Below are 21,886 nucleotides of genomic sequence, written 5' to 3' on the forward strand. Positions count from 1 at the left end.
TCATATACTTATTTTGGTGAAGATGATAGCAGCAGCACATTGATACCATTCATAACAATTTAGTTAACATACCAAGATTCTAACAGCGACATAGGAGTGTGTACACACATACACATACATACACACACACACACACACATATATATATATATATATATATATATATATATATATATATAAGATAATCGCGTTTAACTGAATCTGACACGACCTAACGAACAGAACTAAATAAACAGCCCACCACATTACTAAAATCGTCAACAGCCTCCGTCAAAACAAAACAAAAAAAAAGCAAAAAAAAACAGTAACATTAAAAACGGAAGTAAATGTTCTAAAATTCTAAGCATGAAAAAGGTTAATTCTTTAATAAAACAACAATTTCTCTCTCTCTCAAATTATAAGTGAGAGTAGAAGGGAGAGGGGCAGAATATTAATCAACATATCCGCTGGCTTAATTTAAATGAGAACTCTCCGCTAACACGTAATCAACATCTAATTAACCTAGTAAACATCGCAAGGCTGTTTAATCAAATAAGCAGATACAAAACTTCCATTAATTCTTACAAGCTTGGAGTGTGCGCAGTAAAATGTTCACTGCTTGGTGGTGTTGTTGTTGCTGTTTATGATTAAGTTGGTCTTACGCAAGCACGGGCTCTTGCACATGGAGCAGTCCGTAGTAACACTACACGGCTGGTTGTAAGATCAGTGAGGCTTAGCACTGCTGGGTCTGGTCAGTCCTTAGACGGTAGACACCAATGAATGTCAGCCAATGTTGGCACATAAACTCCCATTACCGTTACCGAAATTCGTGACAGTGCCTAAGAGCCTCGTAGCATTGGTGATAGGTCACAATAAGGACAAAAAAACCAACAGCGTGATTCACAGCAGGAGTTTATATCGCAAAGATTATAAAATGCTACATAAACAGCGATATGAAGATGCAATATGGGAGACCGGGGCTAGTTGCATTCAGGGGTAGGTTGACACACTGTCAATATCTTCATCATATAGATATAGTTGGCGCCGAGGTTCTTCACACGTTTAGGCGTCAGTATCAGCCTTATCCTCGTTGAGTGAAAAACAAGTTGATCACCCGTCTACGAAACTACAAGCAAAAAACTGTAATGAAACTCGTGTTCATGAAAAATAACGTGATTTTTTTTTTTAGATAACTGTCTTTATGCTTCATATGTGATTAGACTTCATTTTCCCATAATTCAAATGAATAGCAAAATTTATGTGGAGAAGGAAAATAATTCGCTCAGGGCTAGTTGTTACAATCAGTAATAACTTGTCCCACATAATACATAGTTGTATCTCGTCGACCAAAAGAAAATCCATAGGATACATCTGTAGTTGTCGAAGCCACAAAAAATAGTTAATGAAACCAAAGCAAATGATGAAAGCCCGTTACAGCCTACTGAAGTTTGCATAGGTTACATGATACCTACTTGTGAACCTCCTCAAGACCATCTAACTCCCCATTACATAACAAGACTTTGAAAATTATTCCAGACCCTGTTACAAGCACAAGCAAGGATGGTTTAGATAGGCCTTACATATATAAATCACCTCCTTCTATAAAGACAGAACAAAGACCTATGGGACATATCAAACCCCCAGAGGAGCTACGACCTTTTAAAAAGGCTAGCCCTAAAAAGACACAAAGATGCAAAAAAGGAAGATGAAACTACAGAAGGACAATGAGGATTCACAAGGAAATGGACTCAAGAGCAAAACCAGTAAAAGAAATCTGAATAACAAAAGATTTCTGAAGTCTGGTGGAAATCAAAGCAAAAAGAACATTGAAGATTATTGGGGAAATGGCCAAATGCAGCCTTAGGAGAGTAATGGATGCAATGCATCAAATGCAAAGTTTAGGTCTATGAACGCTGCACAAATGAAATTGCTCATTATGTATATATGTGACCTGTGTACAATGAAGTATTAACTGATTACCTTTGGTTTTTAAAGGATGTGATACTTTTTATATTTTGTAACAATAGTCCCCATGGACTGTAACTACTTGCCCGCATAAGGGGCAAGTTGTATACAAAAAGTTTTTCTGCTATTTTCTATTTTATTACATGAATTAAAAATATATAAGCTTTTTTACTAGTAATATAACATATAATAACCTTTTCACAGCATAAATTTGTTTCAGTTTCCTTCATTAGATATTGAATTAAGAGGTAAAAATAGTAAAATTGTAACAACTAGCCCCGGTTTCCCCTACGCTAATGAAAAACGACAGAGGAAATGACTTTTCGATCCAGGTGTGTAATGGTGGTACTTGCTTGGAAAGAATATTCATTTGAAATGACAGAGAAAACATGTTGTGATTCCTACGCATCCAATATAGTTTGACAAATATGATGTTCTGACAAATAACATGTTCAAATCAGTGCCTGTACGTCAAGTCTGACATGTTTCGCGTAAATCGGAAGCATTTCCTTCAATAAAGAAGAAACAAAAAGTTAAATAATGCACCAAAGTTACATCTGCACAATCGAGTTTTCTGTACGGCGTATAATGCTGTGAGAAGCTCTCAGCCGCGGCCCATGAAACTATCAGGCACGACCCGGTGGTGGCATGTGTTTTTTTTGGCATCTATAGTGGTGCCAGTCGCTGGATCATGGCTAACCTTAGTCTTAAATAAAATAAAAACTACTGAGGCTAGAGGGTTGCAATTTGGTATGTTTGATGATTGTAGGGGGGTGATCAACATACCAATTTGTTGCCTCTGGCTTCAGCGGTTTTTAAGATCTGTGGGCGGAAAGAAAAAGTGCACACGAACAGACAAATAGCCACCTGAATAGTTTTCTTTTACATAAAACTAAATATAACTTCAAAGCAAACTAAATATTAGGTGAAATAAAGAAAAGTAAATAAGTAGTTGAACTACATTCATAAATACATACATGCATGCATACGATATATATATATATATATATAATATATATATATATATATATATATATATATATACGGGTGTGTGTTTGCGTGGGAGTCATTTATTTTATATATACGCAGTCATATACACACTTATAAATTTACGAACTCATACTAATAAAACAGTTTTTATAGGAACTCGCAAATACTATACCCTCTTTTGCCTCAGGCCCAAAACGAGCGACGAATAATGAGATGAGTTTCATATTTTCATGGTGTATTTTTATAAATATCCGAATTTCCCACATCAATCCTGATCATAACAGGCCATGTCAAAGCCCCTTCGGAAACGGGAACGATAAAAAACGACAGGAGTGGAAAACAGGTAAAAAGTTTATTTCACTATTTAACGATATCCATGAGATGGGGTTCATTCACTTGGACCGATTTCATCTGGTTTTGTCATTCACCGCCTCTCTCTCTCTCTCTCTCTCTTCTCTCTCTCTCTCTCTCTCTCTCTCTCGAATAAGGCATCTCGTATATAATAAACTTCAGTGTAAAACCGGTTGCCGAGACAAACTCACTCACTCTCTCTCTCCCCCTCCTCTCTACACGATACAGAAACTAGAAGTATCATATACATTCGTAATTACCGACGCAAAAAACTTTGAGTAGCTGAATCTCTCTCTCTCTCTCTCTCTCTCAGCAGCATCCATGTACATGTTACTGTCAAGAAAATGAAAGATTTATTTATATATATGTGATACGAATAATCTTCTAATACAAAATCTATACACTTACATGGCATAATCTGTGACGAACATTTAATACTGGTTAAATAACATGATGTCAAAAGCGATAACCACTAGTTAACAGTTTAACAATTTGGCGTAAATAAATGAACTGCAAAAGAAATTTAAATATGGCAACCAAGGTTAGTATGAATACTTGTCTCGCAACTATTATTTTACAAGCATATTTCTATAGATTATTACTTTTATACGGAAGTATGGATGCGCCTGCACTTATAAAATGCATTCCGTAACCTAGTTTAGCAACAGAACGTATCGCCTCAGTTACTATTTCATGTATTACTAATTGGGGTCCTCTTTAGCCATCCGGGTAGCATTGCTTACAACACAATTTGTACATGGAGTACTCTCTGAATACTTATAAAACATGTTATTTACAGACATTGACAGGTCACGCATGCGTCAAGGCTTTCAGTATTTGCTCTTGATAATAGCCATTTAAATAGGAAGAATCAGAGCAGTAATGAATCTCTTCATCATTTACTGCGGAATTAATGCAGATAAAATTCAAAGCTCTACATTTACATCTCAAACTGAAAGGCGGTAGTTGTTAAAAATAATTCAGTTACCTTTAACCAAGATAAAGTACTCGTGATACAAGAGTACAATTTTGTAACACCAGTGAATCCGAAATGTAAATTTTTTACCAGACTGTGCAGCAAGAGTAGAATTCGAAGCTAAGCATTGCGTGAGGGCTTTTCCGCTTCACTCGGGGAAGAATAAGCCTCGTATCTCCCCATCCGGTGGAGTACCTCGCATGACGGATTTCATATCGCTTAGTGCGGATAAAGTGGAAACGTATCTAAACTTTTGAGGGTCTGATTTATGAACTGCTACTAAAAATTTTGAATACGTAAGTAAATAAGTGCGCACTAATTATCACGATGCAGATCACTGTTATGAAGAGTTGTAGTAATAATGCAATATCTAATGTTGACAAAAACGGTGGCGTTCTTCTGGGAAGGCTGAGGTCTGTATGTTCTCCACTCCCACCGATATCCGGAGTCCAAATTCGACATTTAATCCCAACCCGTCATCTAAAGGGCATGACTACAAAATACCGAGGAAAAAAAAATCGTATCGCGAATTAGTAGGGTGCAGCCGAGAGATATTGAACTCAAAGTATGAGGTGATTTTCGCACCAGAGAATGGAAGAAGAGCAGTTACAAATTGATATACGAGAATATAAAAGTGACACTACGCCTATAGCAAAGCCCGGGTAGACAGCCTGAAGAAGGCAAATCGTTCTGAAATCTGACAAAACTAATGAAGAAAACAGACGATATTACGTAAATAATCAAATGACATGCTTGAGCAGTAGTTTATCAAAGCACCACTTCGCAAAGCCTTTACAGTACATAATGTTTCTTTGAGCGATATTTTCCAAAACTTAAAAGCTCGGGTGCTTTTATGAAGAGAGCATTAACATATGGCTCAGTCACTGTAACCCTATCCCTCCAACACCTGTATGTAGACTCTTAATATCTGTAGTCCTCATCAGCACGGGAGACAGATCTTCTGGCACCTCTCAACTCTATAATAGCACGAAGATTGCTCTTATAATAATAATTTTGTTCGAAATTCTGTTTTCTCTACTACTTTAGTCTACCATAACTACAGAATGGGCAGCCAAATGTATTTAGCCTTATACGTACGTATAAGTCTTCAACAATGAGTTAATCATCCCCATAGAAGTTATCTCAAAGAAAAAATAAAATAAGTCTCAGCCCCATTCATCCTTTAACTGCTGATTCAAGAATGAGTGCTCGGTACTGAAACTTCCACCACATAGTAGTCGCCGCACACATCTTCATACCCGTGTTTGCGTTACGCTGTTTTTGAAAAGCACACACACACACACAAATATATATAATAATATATATATAATAAATATATATATATATATATATATATATATACATATATATACTGGAAATTACCGACCTGAGGCTGGGACCGCCATAATACTTTCATTCTATATCAATTCACTATATATATATATATATATATATATATATATATATATATATATAATATATATTACTTAAGAGGGGTGAATACATAGGAATACACAACAATCACTATCACTGTTATACTTTTAATTGCCATTAGCAGAAAGACAACACTTTCTAAGAGCAAATCGCTGCTCAGCTACCGTGTAGCTACACTTGTACTCTACTCTTACTGACACCAGTCTTCGCTGTCTTCTTGAAACGAAAAGACTACCCCACCTTTTGTCTTGCATCTTCCAGATACCCCAGAGATTCTGTCTTCTCAGTCTTGTACACAACAATCATTAATTGCTGTCTCCCAACTCAACTACTGAACTATTTCTCCCCAAACATAACAATTATAATACATAATTTATTCTCCTTGGTACCTCCTCCATACACAATAAAAGCGCCAAAACTTGGCATTTTAGTTGGTTTCCAACATTGTGCAACAAAAGTGATAGGTTTAGGGCTGCAAACCCCATATCAAACAAGGGTATCCTGAAAGAATTACAGAAAAAAAAATAAGTGTGATGATCTGTTACTCAGCCTTAGACCAATGTAAATAAGTATCCAAAGTTAATTGCTCATTCTAGGGAGTTAGTCCTACATACTGTCAGTATCGGTCAATATCAACTGGCTCCGACTATATTCAAACTCGTTCAAATTGAAATGAGGGGCGTCATGAGAAACAACGTTTCCGGTTCTTATCAAATATTCTGAGAAGAGGATTATAGCATAGGCTAATGCCCATTTCAACCGGTCATCTAACTACCAGGTACCATCTCAATACTTGAGTCAAGTATTCTCTCCTGTCGTCGCATTAAGTCTAATTAGAATCTCCTGTTTTCAGATTTTTAGATAATAATGAAACAATAAAAAAATCTCACACCACACAATGACAAAACTGTATGAAAGTACCTAGAGAGAATGAATTGAATGTTTCCTACGTTACCATTACGTCACAAAAACATTGTTATGCTATATCACGTCAGTGATAACTTTCTTGGGTTGAAGCTTTATGACTTATCTAATGAACACTGGTGTACACATACACATACCAGCATAATAAAGCAGGCTTAGCATACACAACATGCTCGAGTTCACATGTATACCAAATTAATGCACTAACATTCACACACACGCACACACACGCATACATATATATAAATATACACATATATTATATATATATATATATATATATATATATATATATATATATATATATTATATATATACCATATATATATATATATATATATATATATATATATATATATATATATATATATATATATATAGTTTGTGTGTGATACTATTGACTTGGTGAACTGCACATAATCGTTAAATTGATTGCATAAATTTTCGAGGACACCTGGTGAGAAAATAAAAATAAAAAAATTTTAAAAATCAGCTCAACGACCGAAACCCCTGTTCGCTGTCACAATACTTTCCTTTGCAAAGACGAGCGCCTATCTCATTTAGTTACTTCAGGTTCATCCTCTCTAACTGAATTAAAAACTCACCTTGCTAGGTTGGATGTCTCGTGGCCCATCTAACTGATCCCCCCAACGGAAACATTCACTACCCGGGCAACGTTTCGATTTTTTCCTGTTTAGCTACTCAGATCCAGGAAACGGTTCGCAAGCCTCCTCTAAATAGATTTGTATACTCCTCGATTTGTTTACTATTTTCACTAACAATGGGGTCCCCTAAGTAAACACTTCCAAGACACACTATTACCATCACCCGCATAAGCACATGATTATCATAATGCCATGAAGGTATTCACTTCATTATTTCCACGGAAAACACTGAACATCGAAAACTTAATTCACTTCCTTACAGTACATACATCCACGGTTGATCGACGACAGTGCTACTAGAAACTGGCAACAGTAGAAACATGCGACCAGAACGACACTACCAAGTGACACTCGGTAACGTGTGTACACATACGAACGAACAGTACCAGAAACTCGGTTGTTATGAAGCGTGAACGAATAGTTGTGAAAAATTTCGGCGCCGCCATCTCTTGGGGAAATATGTAAACAACGTAATTGTTTATTTGCTCGGTAGATGGCAGGACGGCCTTATTCTTGTTAGAGAAAATGGAGTAAATTTAAAGGGGTAACAATTGAATTCAATTGTCTTTATAAATTTTATTCACGTTGATTCTGAAAGAAGCCACAAGTAATATTTGTATTCTTAATATCATTACAGTGAATAGAGAAAAATAAAGTAAAATTCATATTTGTGTAAGACTGAGGAATAATATTGTAATGCTTTATTATTATTATTATTATTATTATTATTATTATTATTATTATTAATTATTATTATTATTATTATTATTATTATTATTATTATTATTATTATTATTCAAAAGCTAAGCCTCATTAATATGAAACAAGCCCACAGGGCCCACTGACTTGAAATTCAAACTTCAAAAGAGGATGGTGTTCATTTGGAAGAAATCACACTGTGACAAAACAAAGAGTATTTTCCATCGTCAAACAAAGATAAACAAATATAATTTGCCACTATTATATTAAATTTTCAGCATGGTTCTGACAGTATTTTTTTTATCATATAATCATGTCTTTTAAATTTTGAAAGTTTAAACTACAATCTACATCTCTATAATCATATAGGTACAAGCATACTCAGGCTCCGCAGTGGGTTGATAAACCAGGTTCAAACATGATTGCATCAATTATCGATTACTGAAAAAACGCGGACAGTCAATAGTCTGGTACTTTAAGGCTACGTTCACACAGGGCGTTTTCAACCGCGTGGTGAGATGCGCGCGGTGGATTGTTCAATGTTAGTTTATGGAATCGTTCACACGTAACCGCGGCGTATTGCGGCGTTTTCAATACACAGCGGTAGCGAGATTCCCCTCGGCAACGCGGCGTTGCCGGGAGTGTCGAGATACATAAAAGTGAATGGCATCGTTCACACGAACAGGTGAACCGCCCGTTTTGAGGACAGCGGGCGCCATCATTGGCTGTGTGTAAGCCAATGAGAAAAGAGATTATGCCTTACCATAGCAACCCTGGCCACCTGACCTGGTCCCCGTGACTTACAGACACACACACCACACTACCATGGAGAGGGATTATTTTGATACCGACTTATTCATAAGTGAAACTGAAAAGCGCCCAGCAATATATGGTATGTAACTGGGAAAGAAAATTAATAAATGAATGGCATTTTTTTCCAGGGAAATAGTTGTTTGATTTATATATAGAACACATTTCCTTCAATAAAACTGATTATAATAAAAGACTCACCCTAATGTCATGACAAGTTTCTGTTCTGGGCAGATGGATCCCTATCGAGGTGTTGATCTTCGATATGTCTACTTTGATTAGGTCTAACAGATCATCGAAAGATTTCTATATTCTGGAGGTGATGTCTTTCAAAAAATTCCATATATAAGTTTGGAAGGAGAGGTGAAGAATGATAATAGCTTACACATTACTAAAGCTGATAAATCCAATAGTTTAGTAGTTCTGGACAAAACTGACTACATATCACGCATGCATACTTTACTAGAAGATGAAATAACTCACAAAAAACTCGCAAAAAATCCGTTGGACCCTAGTAATAAAAAACTTTAATATCAAACAAATTCTTAAAGATAAAAAAGAACTTTTGTGGAAGTTAACTGTAAAGTGTCCCTCATTACCTTATTTATATGGCCTAGTCAAAACTCATAAGGAAAACAAACCTATGCGCCCAATTATTAGTACTGTAGGATCAATTGCTTATAAACTATCTAAATATCTTACTAAATTGTTATCCCCGCTACTAGGAACTGTATCTAATTCACACATCCGGAATTCTCTTGATCTTGTGGAAAAATTAAATAGCGATATCTTTGTCAGTTTTGATGTATGTTCCTTGTTTACAAAAGTCCCTACTGACTCTGTGCTAGAATATTTAAATAATGAACTTGTACTGCATGAATTGCCTATGTCCGTTAGTCACATAATTTCATTGATTAAGTTATGTATTTATGATTGCAGATTTATTTTTAATGGAGAATATTACCAACAAATATTTGGTATGGCCATGGGTAACCCTTTATCACCTCTCCTTTCAAACTTATATATGGAATTTTTTGAAAGACAACACCTCCCGAATATCACACTTGTCCCTGTTGGTATCGATGTAAATGATTTATTGTCTAAATTGAATAATTTAGTGCCATCCATAAAATTCACTGTTGAAATTGAAAATAACAATGTCATCCCTTTCCTAGATGTATTAATACATAGAGAATCTTTCGAATGCAAATTCAGTATTTATAGAAAACCCACAAATAATTTAACATAAGTACATTTTTATTCTGGCCACCATCTTAATATTAAAATTTCAATTTTTTCTTCTATGTTCCTACGCGCTTTGCGTATCACGAGTCCACACTATCTTGACCAAGAAATAGAATGCATGAAAAAGATAGGAAACGATCTCTGCTACCCACCTCATTTAATTGATTTATGTTATCAAAAAGCTCACAAAAAGTTTTATAGTGTTGCTATTAAAGAAAAAGAAATGCCTAAAAATGTACTTAGCTTACCTTACTTTCGTGGATTTGAAAACATAAAATCAATATTTAAATCGTTTAATGTTAATGTAGTGTTCTCTTATAAGAATACCATTAAAGATATGCTAATTAAGAATAGTCCCGTACCAAATAACAACATCATTTACAAAATTCCTTGTAAGGATTGCCCATCGTTTTACGTTGGTCAGTCAAGTAAAAATTTATGTATACGTACTAAGCAACATATGTATTCAGTTAGAACAGCCCAGACTTCAAATGCACTGTTTATCCATCTGAGTGAAAAATCTCATTGTATTAATTGGGGTGATACCTCTGTAATTGCTAGATCTAATGATAATGTTTCAAGAAATTTACAGGAATCAGCAATTATACAAATCACTAATAAAAACAACCTAAATCTTAGTCCGGGAATGTATACCATTTGGACCCGTATATTTGTGAAATGTTTATGAAGGCCCTTAAAATAAATGAACTACTAATAAATTAGTCCCACATGTATATAGTTATTATTTCTTTCTCTCTCTCTCTCTCTCTCTCTCTCTCTCTCTCTCTCTCTCTCTCTCTCTTGCTCGATATTCTCTCTCACTCTCTCTCTTGCTTGATATATTTTTTTTTTCGTCTTTTCATCCGGAAAACAATACATTTTTTTTCAAAATGTATTGTCTTCCGGATGAATCATCTGTTGACCGCGTGTGTATCCTCCAAGGTGTGGCTGCCTAAAAATTCGCTTATACTGCCCTCAGGCGTTTCCTCGTTTCTGTAGAGTGAAATCGACCTTATTGCTAATCTTGTCGTGTCAGTTTGGATATTAAGGCTACTTGGACTATGTTTTTCCTCTGTAAGATCAGTTGTGCCTGAGTAAAAGTTCGAACTAGACCGAAAGTGCTTGGCTATCTCGCTTTTCATTTTTTTTCTTTTGTGGCAAAAACCTTTTTATATATATATATATATATATATATATATATATATATATATATATATATATATATATATATATATATCGAAATCAGAAATATGGAACAATATATAAATAAAAAACTCTTTTTGAAATTTTCCCAAAAAGAAGCCTTCAATAATTACACCTATTATTTTAAAACAAGAAATTTCTTTAAATGAATGCGATCAAATTTGATAAACTGCAGCAAATGGACCAATTCAAGGCTGCCAAACAAACTCACTTCGTGTGTCCCTGTGAATTAAAAATTACAAATCAGCCTAGCCTGCTTCTGTCTCAACGGTCGGCGCTGCCGTTTCATATGTTCCATATGAATACGTTCTTCATCTTCTGAATAATAGTAAATAATAATATAATATAATAAATGGGAGAAGGAAATGCAAGCTATAAATATGATTCAAGATGGGTATTAATTATCGTCTGTGACTCAAATCGAAGATTAAACTGCTATAAAACATAATGAAAGGATTTTAGCCTACGGTGAGTTATTACATATATATATATATATAATATTATAACATATATATATATATATATATATATATGTGTGTGTGTGTGTGTGTGTGTGTGTGTGTGTAATAGATATATATATATATATATATATATATATATATATATATTTTATTTGCCTACGTTTCACATCACTTCGATGCATTTTCAAGGCTGGGAATGATAAAAATACAAACATACAAGACTCGTCACTGATAAAACACCGTATAATATTTAAAATTTAAAATTGAACACTAAAATATTTAAAATGTAAAAATTATTGTACAACAACACTAGGTTGGAGAGACAAGGCCTACCAGAGTAAAAAATAGAAGGTGACTGAAGGACAGAGTGGGGAGAAAAAAAAATAATAAAGTAAAAAAAAACACCCACACACAAAAACTATGTAAACAAACAAGTGGTTAGGCTATGAACAGCTGAACTGACGAGGACTGGGGCAGTTTAAATTCGGTACATTAGTTTTGATTAAAATTATTCCAGTGTTAAAAGCTCGTCATCTTTATTGGCTGATCCAATAATTTTAAAATCATCGATGTCCAAGCAGGAGCGACAGGTAATAGAGTGGTTCCGGATTGCTGGATAGCTCAGGATTGGATAATTTGCATCCTGTTCGAAACTGACTCCTTTGTGGGCGCAGAAACGGACTTGTAGCAGCCTCTTCGTGCATCCAACATAAGTACCCCGATTACATCTGGGACAAGTGTATTGATAAACTATGTTGGACACCAAAGGCGGGCTTAATCTGTCTTTAGCTCTGAAAAGAGATCGGATTGTTAGAGGATTTTTCGAATTAATTTTAGTTCAAGGCTGGTAATCCTTGTTAATTAATTGTATAACTTTCTTTTTGAAGGAACTGTCATGGAGGAAAGGAACTTAGCATAGATGATTAACTTGGGAACGCTATGTATAGGAGGTGGGGGGTTTATTTTCATGTTTAAAATTTATTGAGGGTTCTATAAAAGTGCACTGAGAGGGGAAACAGTTGTTGCTAAAAAGGTTTACTAGAAAATTATTTCGTTGTGGAAAGAGACCCAACTGGAAGTGAGGACAAAGGCTCTATGAAGGAGGGTGGAGAGGGCATTTAATTTAAAATTAAAATTACATGAGCTATAGAAATTTGTCCCTAAGCCTGTAAATGTACTCTTTCTGTAAATTACTGTATGAAAGCTATTATTGTCTCTAGAAACAAGTAAATCTAAAAATGGCAATGAGTTATGGGATTCTTTCTCTATGGTGAACTTAATATTAGGATGTTGAGAGTTAATAAATTTCTAAAAAGCTTCGGCATTAAAATCAAACCTAATAACGCAAACGTGTCATCCACGTACCTTCTGTAAAATAGGGGGTTAAATGTTGAGGGGGCCAACTGTCAAAAGATGGTCTCCTCAGGGAGTTCCATAAAAATATTGGCGAAGGTGGGACCAAGTGGGCTGCCCATCGCCATCCCTTCAATTTGCTTAAAACAAGAGTCTTTAAAAATAAAAGTCGTGTCCCGCACGGCCAATTCTAAAAGTTGCTTAAATAACGGACGAGTAAAACCTTTAAAAATTGAATCAGAGAGAGGAAAAAGTTTATCTAAAATAATTTCGATAGTTTCTCTAACTGGAATACTGGTAAATAAGGACTCAACATCAAAACTCACCATGAAGAGATCAGAAAATCTTGCTTTAAAATATCATTTTTAATCACGATGTGTTTTTTACGTTATGGGTACTATGGGCGAGTGGTTCTAGGAGAGGAACAAGGTGATAATTAGGGGTGTTAAGTGAAGATAGAATTGGTCTAAGTGGGACGCCCTCCTTGTGGATTTTTCGGGAGACCGTTACATAATCCCATAAGTGGCCCCAGTAACATATAAATTCTGAAAAAGTCATCTCATCAATAATGTTTTTATTTTTAAGAAGTCTCAGAAAATCTGTTGATCTTGTCCTCTACTTTAATAATATTCTGAAGGTTAGGAGTTCCCAAGTTCTGAGATTTAGTGGTATCGTCGAGTATCGAACACATTTTCGTCACATAATCGAGTTTATCTAAGATTACTGTTCCCTTACCTTTATCAGGATGCAAAATGATAATGTCTTGGTCTTTAGCTAATTCTTTCAAGATTAGGAGATCCTCTTTCTTGAAGAAAGGAGCCCATCTAGTTTTTAGATTATTGTAGGTTTGGTGGGCTAGAGCTGACAAGTTGTTTCTTAGATAATCTGCATTATTACAGAACGGCAATTTGGTCAGTTTCTGGAATAAAATTTCTAAAGGGAGAAAAAATTGTTGAAAAAAAAACTGGGTTTAAAACTAGGGAGACAAAAGTCTAAACCTAAAGATAAAAGAATTCTTGTTTTTTTTAGACAAAAAACACGCTTGGACAAGTTAAAAAAACAGAGTTAATGTTATTGTTAAAAGATGGAATAGAAATGCCCAGGCCTCGCAGTTTCTTGTTGTGTCTCGTCTCTACACTCTGTACAAAAAGAGAAATGGAATTGTTAAAAAGTTTCGTAAATATAAAATGGTCAATTAAAGTTAATGAGTCCTTAACAATAGTTTTGTACTTAACAGTTAATGTGAGAAACCTCTTTAAATCCTTATATTTAGAATTTATTTCAATTAAAATCCCAAAACCCCAAGGGTGGGGGGTTTATTTTGTTACCGTGTCATGATAAAATTCAGAACGATACAGAGAAGCTTTATAAATTTTAAATTTTATAAACTTGGGGACAATGTTGTTGAATTGACAATACTGGAGAAACGTAAGGTCCAATTTGGTTTTCTCTAGTTTCTTGGTGTGTTTCTCAAGCAAACAGCAGTTAACCAGCACTTGGGTATTATATCTCGTCCTTATCAATTCATGGAAATTACTAATTCCTCGGGATCTCACTCGGAAGAGGAACAAGAACACGAAGAAGAAGCTTCCAAAAGGCATGGTCCAGTCCTTGGAATAATGTCCCGTAGATAGAAGACTAGTAAGGAGGCTCAAGCCCTACAGATATCACAAGGTGGAGAGGTAAAGGCATGTCTCAGCGTAGTACATAATTTATTGCCGACGTTTCACATCACTTCGATGCATTTTCAAGGCTGGGAATGATAAAAATACAAACATACATGACTCGTCACTGATAAAACACCGTATAATATTTAAAATTGAACACTAAAATATTTAAAATGTAAAAATTATTGTACAACAACACTAGGTTGGAGAGACAACCTACCAGAGTAAAAAATAGAAGGTGACTGAAGGACAGAGTGGGGAGAAAAAAAAATAATAAAGTAAAAAAACACCCACACACAAAACTATGTAAACAAACAAGTGGTTAGGCTATGAACAGCTGAACTGACGAGGACTGGGCATTTAAATTCGGTACATTAGTTTTGATTAAAATTGATTCCAGTGTTAAAAGCTCGTCATCTTTATTGGCTGATCCAATAATTTTAAAATCATCGATGTCCAAGCGGGAGCGACAGGTAATAGAGTGGTTCCGGATGCTGGATAGCTCAGGATTGGATAATTTGCATCCTGTTCGGAAACTGACTCCTTTGTGGGCGCAGAAACGGACTTGTAGCAGCCTCTTCGTGCATCCAACATAAGTACCCCGATTACATCTGGGACAAGTGTATTGATAACTATGTTGGACACAAAGGCGGGCTTAATCTGTCTTTAGCTCTGAAAAGAGATCGGATTGTTAGAGGATTTTTCGGAATTAATTTTAGGTTCAAGGCTGGTAATTCCTTGTTAATTAATGTATAAACTTTCTTTTTGAAGGAACTGTCATGGAGGAAAGGGAACTTAGCATAGATGATTAACTTGGGAACGCTATGTATAGGAGGTGGGGGTTTATTTTCATGTTTAAAAATTTATTGAGGGTTCTATAAAAGTGCACTGGCAGCGGAGGCAACAGCCCTAAAATATATATATATATATATATATATATAATATATATATATATATATATATATAATATATATATATATATATATATATATATATATATATATATATATAGTAGTGGATAGCTTTCAGACAGTCACACAAATACACGTGTCAAATAGGGATCCTTTTTGTGCACGCACGTAACAGGGAATGACAAGAATGACAGAATGGAACCATATGTCATCTGTTAAATTTTTCTCTACAGAAGTGTCACTGTTAAAAAGTCTGCCTTGAAATCTGAATGAATGGGAAAATTATACTACATTAGAATGATTACAGATATTTTCACATAATCTGCAATTGTTGATTATGCACAGGAATAATCACGGTTGTGACAACAGCAATACGTGACTGTCTGTTCGTCTGTCTGTCTGTTCATAGGAAAGAAGGTAGTATACGATGAATAATCCTACCAGGGAAGGATTTTTCCCCTGTGGGAATTAGGTCAAAGGGCGACTGAAACAGAGACATTATTGGGTGACTGATCACTTAGCACAGGAACTCTTAAGGTGTGTATGTGTGTGTATGTGTATACGTGTCAAATGCGCGTAAAGGTATTCTAAATATACAAATGAGATGCATATTCAAATGTTACATTCTTGTAGACATACAAGTAAACTGTTGAAAGCAAAACACCTTAAATTTTAACCCAATTTTTGAAAACAAAACTATAAATTTTAACCAAATTATTAAAAGCAAAACACCGTAAATTTTAACCCAATAGTTGAAAGCTAAACACCGTAAATTTTAACCAAATTATTGGAAGCAACACATCTTCAATATTAACTAAATTTTTGAAAGATAAACACCGAAAATTTTAACCCAATTGTTGAAACAAGCAAACCCCCCTCCTCTCGAACACCCGAACGCAAGCAGGTACCCCAATCAAAACTAGGTCCTGCTCATCAAATTTGGGAATATCAATTAATAAGAACAAGTGTCCTGACACCAGCAGCACTTTCTAAGTGTCCTGAATAAAAACTGACTAGGTTGTGGGAAAGTTCGTCCCATTATACTAAATAAATAATTAGGAATAATCATTAATAAAAACAATAGAACTATGACATCAATCATAAGTGAAAAAAAAAAAAACAGTAATTCACTTCATGATAAGAACTTCGGGTCTATCTCAAGTCACCCCCACTACATCATCGGATGGCCCAAACCTACCGAGAACCCCCAAAAAACCCAGTAACACCACCCCCGTTTTACACATAGACCAACACACATACACCAAAGCACACTGAGGTAAGCACGTATACACGGGTTAACCGACATTCAAACAGCCATTTTTTTCATTAACTGAACACGACGGAGATGTCATTCGTAGTCAATTTAATATGCGTTATACAGGAAGGGAATTACATTACAGTGATATTACAGTTTAAAGAGGAATGAAATGATAAATTTGTTAAGTTTTTCTTTTGCATGACTATGACTCGGGTGAAAATGAACGTTTTTGATTTCAATGAAAATGGATGCACAACTTGAAGAAACAAAGGCAATGACTGAATCACCTGAGATCTAGCAAAATCTGACAGAAAATTGGCACTGTGTGATTGATGCTGAAATTCTAGACGACAAAGTGTGTGTGTGAGAGAGAGAGAGAGAGAGAGAGAGAGAGAAGAATGTTCCATTCCCCAATCATACATGTATGTGTAGTCTGTGTTCGTGTTTTCTGTGTATACATTTGTGCTCAGATATTAATACTAACTTGTATGAGTGTTTTGCGTTTATGTAATATTCATAGTCATGCAAAAGAAAAACTTAACAAATTTATCATTTCATTCCTCTTTAAACTGTAATATCACTGTAATGTAATTCCCTTCCTGTATAACGCATATTAAATTGACTACGAATGACATCTCCGTCGTGTTCAGTTAATGAAAAAAATGGCTGTTTGAATGTCGGTTAACCCGTGTATACGTGCTTACCTCAGTGTGCTTTGGTGTATGTGTGTTGGTCTATGTGTACGGGGGTGGGTTACTGGGTTGGGGTTCTCGGTATTGGGCCGTCCGATGATGTAGGGGTGACTTGAGATAGACCGAAGTCTATCATGAGTGAATTACTGTTTTTCACTTATGATGATGTCATAGTTCTATTGTTTTTATTAATGATTATTCCTAATTATTTATTTAGTATAATGGGACGAACTTTCCCACAACTTGTGATCTATTTAAGGCTGTTGGCAGTTTCAGTTTTATTACACGATGTACACTTAACACTTATGAACCAGCACGCCACTATGATCTCCACTAAGCTAGAGAGAGAGAGAGAGAGAGAGAGAGAGAGAGGAGAGAGAGAGAGAGAGTTGTTATGGCGCCGCGCGGTGCCCGTGAGGTGCCCTTACGGTGCCTTCATACACGATTAATAAATGGCACGCGCATGTTGCGGGGCGTGCGGCGTCTGTGAGGCGTGTTACGGCGTCACCCTAGACAGATTTTTTTTTTTTTTAAGGCGAACCTCAATACTTTTTTTTCTTTTATTAAGAGATATTACTTCTCAAAATTATATTTTACAATTTTGTATATACATTATAAGGTCCATGTATAATATAAAAATATTACAATTTATTATTTTTTCTAAATAATGTTTTTTCATTAGAAACATACTGATTCGTGAAAATTTTGTTAACATTAGACTTAAATCCTATAATATTTACTACATTAAATGTATTTAACAGTCTATTCTGTATACATTTAATAATTTGCTGGTCAGTACTTATTCCCAAATATCTTGCCATCCATATACTTGAAATAAAACCTGCTATTATTACCATTGCTGTATTTTCATCCCTTTTTGAGTTTGCTTCAAAATCTAGTTTTAAAATCCTTAACCTGCTATTAGTTTTTAATTTACAACATTTTCTGAGCAATTCGAATACCCAGGACAACAAATTCTTAACCAAAGGACAGAAAATACCATATGCATATTAGTTTCTATGCATCAACAACCGCATTCCTTAACATCTTTTATTTTCATCATGGCTAGCTTATCATTTGTACTTAAAACTTCATGAACATACTTAAACAAAATTTCTCTACTTTTATTTTCTTTATACTTATTATTTACATGTTCCCAAATTAGTTTCCAGTTGAATAGTGGATACAGTTTTTCAATATTTGGAACATATTCACTGTTTTTCATTAAATGTTCATATACCACTTTCGTTTTTATCTGTAGATAGGAGGTCATCTTATTAGCACTTCGTAATATATTTATCATACTTTCATAAAAACTAGGAGTAAAAATAGTACAATCCTGATGTTGGCATTCATTTTCTATAAGGTAGGTTGCTCTGACTTTACAATAATAATCATCATTTGGTAACCAAAACAACGATCTTTTAAACATTTTAAAAATGTACTAAACATGATTGACTTCGCTTTACACTGAATATCAATAATTCCACAACCACCTCTTAATTTTGACAAAAACATAGTTCGATTAGATGAAAGGTTGCCGCACATTCAAGGGAGGATAAAAGGGACCGGACAGACCACTGGGGCATCGTTCGCACTCGGACAGCCTGTCGACAATGTATAAATAAATAGAATTGTATTTTTTTAACAATAAATTATTTTTTAGTTATTTTCTTAACAATAAAGGATTTTGTACATTTTATATCATTCATAATGTTTCTTTTTGTAATAAATATGTTGAAATACTGACTTGCATTTACATTTTCCTTATTGATGCTTAATTTATATGTCATGACAATATATATGATGATATGACTGGGTGAAATGAAATTGAAAAATGAAAAAGCATGGCCATAAAGAATAATAACATGAAGAAATATAACAGGAAATCTAACATGAAATATGATATATGAAAAATGAAATGAATAGAACTCGGAAAATAACTTGAACTAGAAAACTAAATGTAACATGAAATAAATAGGGCCATCAAATGATATAATAACATACAAGGTAAAGAACAATAAAATAATATTGAGAACATGATCAAATGAACATGAACACATACAAATATGATAATGAAACAATAACTAACATTGACTGGACATAGTTATTAACAGGGGTACAATGAAAAATCAGTAACAGACTAAAGACATATTGACCTCAGTTGATAATATATGATATTTGTAGTTGAAAATGTTATGGTATCATATCCTTCCAAGTCCCAATTTCATTTTCTTACATTCTATACAGAGCCGCAAGAGCGCGTGCCCTGGCATAGCAACAACGACCATAACACCACGCCAACTCCGTAACACTCCGCTAGACACCGCAAGAACACGCCGTGACATGCCCGTAACCACCCACTTCCCTGGTCCGCGCCACGCCTCCCAATAACGGTAATGGTTTCTTGCAGTCCCACGCCGTAACAGCCCGCAACTCAAAAGTGCGTAGGTGTAAACCTACCTTTACAGACCTTACATCTTGTTTGGATTGCCCCATCCCTCAGTGTGAGGCACCTCTCTAATATCTACTAGAGAATTGCTAATGCATCTTCCGGTATATTTTGCATCTTCCAATCTTGGATGGTCTGGGATGCAGCGTAGATATTTGTTGAGCTTATTCTTAAACACATCTACGCTCACTCCTGATATATTCTTCAGTGGAGTTGGCAACGCATTGAAAAGGATGCAGCATTGTCGATGCTGGTGCGTAGTAGATTAATGTCCTGTGTGCTTTCCTTGGTTTTCCTGGTATAGTTTTGGGCACTATTAATCTACCTCTGCTTGCTCTCTCTGATATTTTTAGCTCCATGATGTTTTCGGCAATTCCTTCTATCTATTTCCATGCCTAAATTATCATGTAGCGTTCTCTTCTCCTTTCTAGACTATATAATTTTAAAAATTGTAGTCTTTCCCAGTAATCAAGATCCTTAACTTCTTCTATTCTAGCTGTAAAGGACCTTTGTACACTCTCTATTTGTTCAATATCCTTTTGGTAGTGTGGGTACCGTATCATATTGAAATATTCAAGTGGACTACGAACATACGTTTTATAAAGCATAATCATGTGTTCAGCTTTTCTTGTTTTGAAGTGCCGTAACAACATTCCCATTTTTGCTTTGCATTTTGCCAATAGAATTGCTATTTGATCATTGCATAACATGTTCCTATTCAACATCACACCAAGGTCTTTAACTGCTTCCTTATTAGTGATTGTCTCGTTATTAGGTCCCCTATGTAAATATAGCTTTTCTTCTCTATCTCCATAATTTATTGATTCAAATTTATCAGAGTTAAATACCATCCTATTTACCTCTGCCCGTTCATATACTTTGTTAAGGTCTCTTTGTAGCACGTTCCTATCTTCATCACAAGTAATTTCTCTACTTATTCTTGTGCCATCGGCGAAACCACTCGCTACCGAATCCTTAACATTACTGTCTATGTCTGCAATCATAATAACAAACAGCAATGCAGCTAGCACCTTACCTTGTGGCACACTGGATATTACCTTAGCTTCATCCGATTTCTGATCGTTTGCAATAACTATCTGTTTTCTGTTGTGTAAAAATTCTTTTATCCATCTTCTTACTTTGTCCACTATATTATGTTTTCTAATTTTCTTCACTAATATATTATGGTCTACCTTGTCAAAAGCTTTTGCAAAGTCTAGATAAAGCACATCTGTTTCATTTCCGCTTTTCATATTTCTGTATATGTTCTCACGGTGGACTAACAGTTGGGTTTGTGTACTTTTTCCGGATACAAAACCATGTTGTCCTATATTAATCAAATTATTTTTATTAAATGATTCATAATATTTTTCTTCATTACCCTTTCATAGACTCACAGGTCTATAATTACTTGCCTCTAGTCTTGATCCACTTTTGAAAGTAGAGGCAATATATGCTAATTTGTGCTTATCATAAATCTTGCCTGTATCTACACTTTGCCTTAATAATATTGCTAGGGGCTTTACGACAGGATGAACTACTTTCTTTAACAAAATAGCAGGGACACCATCAGGTCCAGCTGCTGCTCCATTTTTAATTTCATTAATAGCCTGCACAATATTGGCTTCATTAATATCTATGCCTGATAAATATTCGCTATTTTCCTCCCTTATTTCTGTATCATTATCTTCATTATCAATTCTAGGGGTAAATTCTCTCTTATATCTTTCTGCTAATATGTTGCATATTTCCTTTTTTCATTCGTTAATCTCCTTTCATTTTTTAGAGGGCTTATTTCTATTCTTCTTTTATTCATCTTTTTCGCGTGTGAGTATAATAGTTTGGGGTTTT

The 21,886-nt window shown here is 34.9% G+C and overlaps 1 protein-coding gene across 2 annotated transcripts in view; it reads right to left on the reverse strand.

Annotated features, from left to right (window-relative positions):
* The window catches only part of LOC135219418 (cGMP-dependent 3',5'-cyclic phosphodiesterase-like), a 690,625-nt gene extending 682,966 nt beyond the window's left edge, over positions 1-7,659 (reverse strand). The window contains exon 1 of one of the 2 annotated variants that reach the window (XM_064256178.1): positions 7,225-7,659. The gene's annotated coding sequence lies outside the window, so the exon portion shown is untranslated. The remainder of the gene's footprint in view (positions 1-7,224) is intronic. The other variant, XM_064256181.1, reaches the window with a different exon arrangement.
* Between the last annotated feature and the right edge of the window lie 14,227 nt (positions 7,660-21,886).

The sequence above is a fragment of the Macrobrachium nipponense genome, chromosome 1, assembly GCF_015104395.2.
Source record: "Macrobrachium nipponense isolate FS-2020 chromosome 1, ASM1510439v2, whole genome shotgun sequence".
In the NCBI taxonomy this organism is placed as follows: Eukaryota; Metazoa; Arthropoda; class Malacostraca; order Decapoda; family Palaemonidae; genus Macrobrachium; species Macrobrachium nipponense.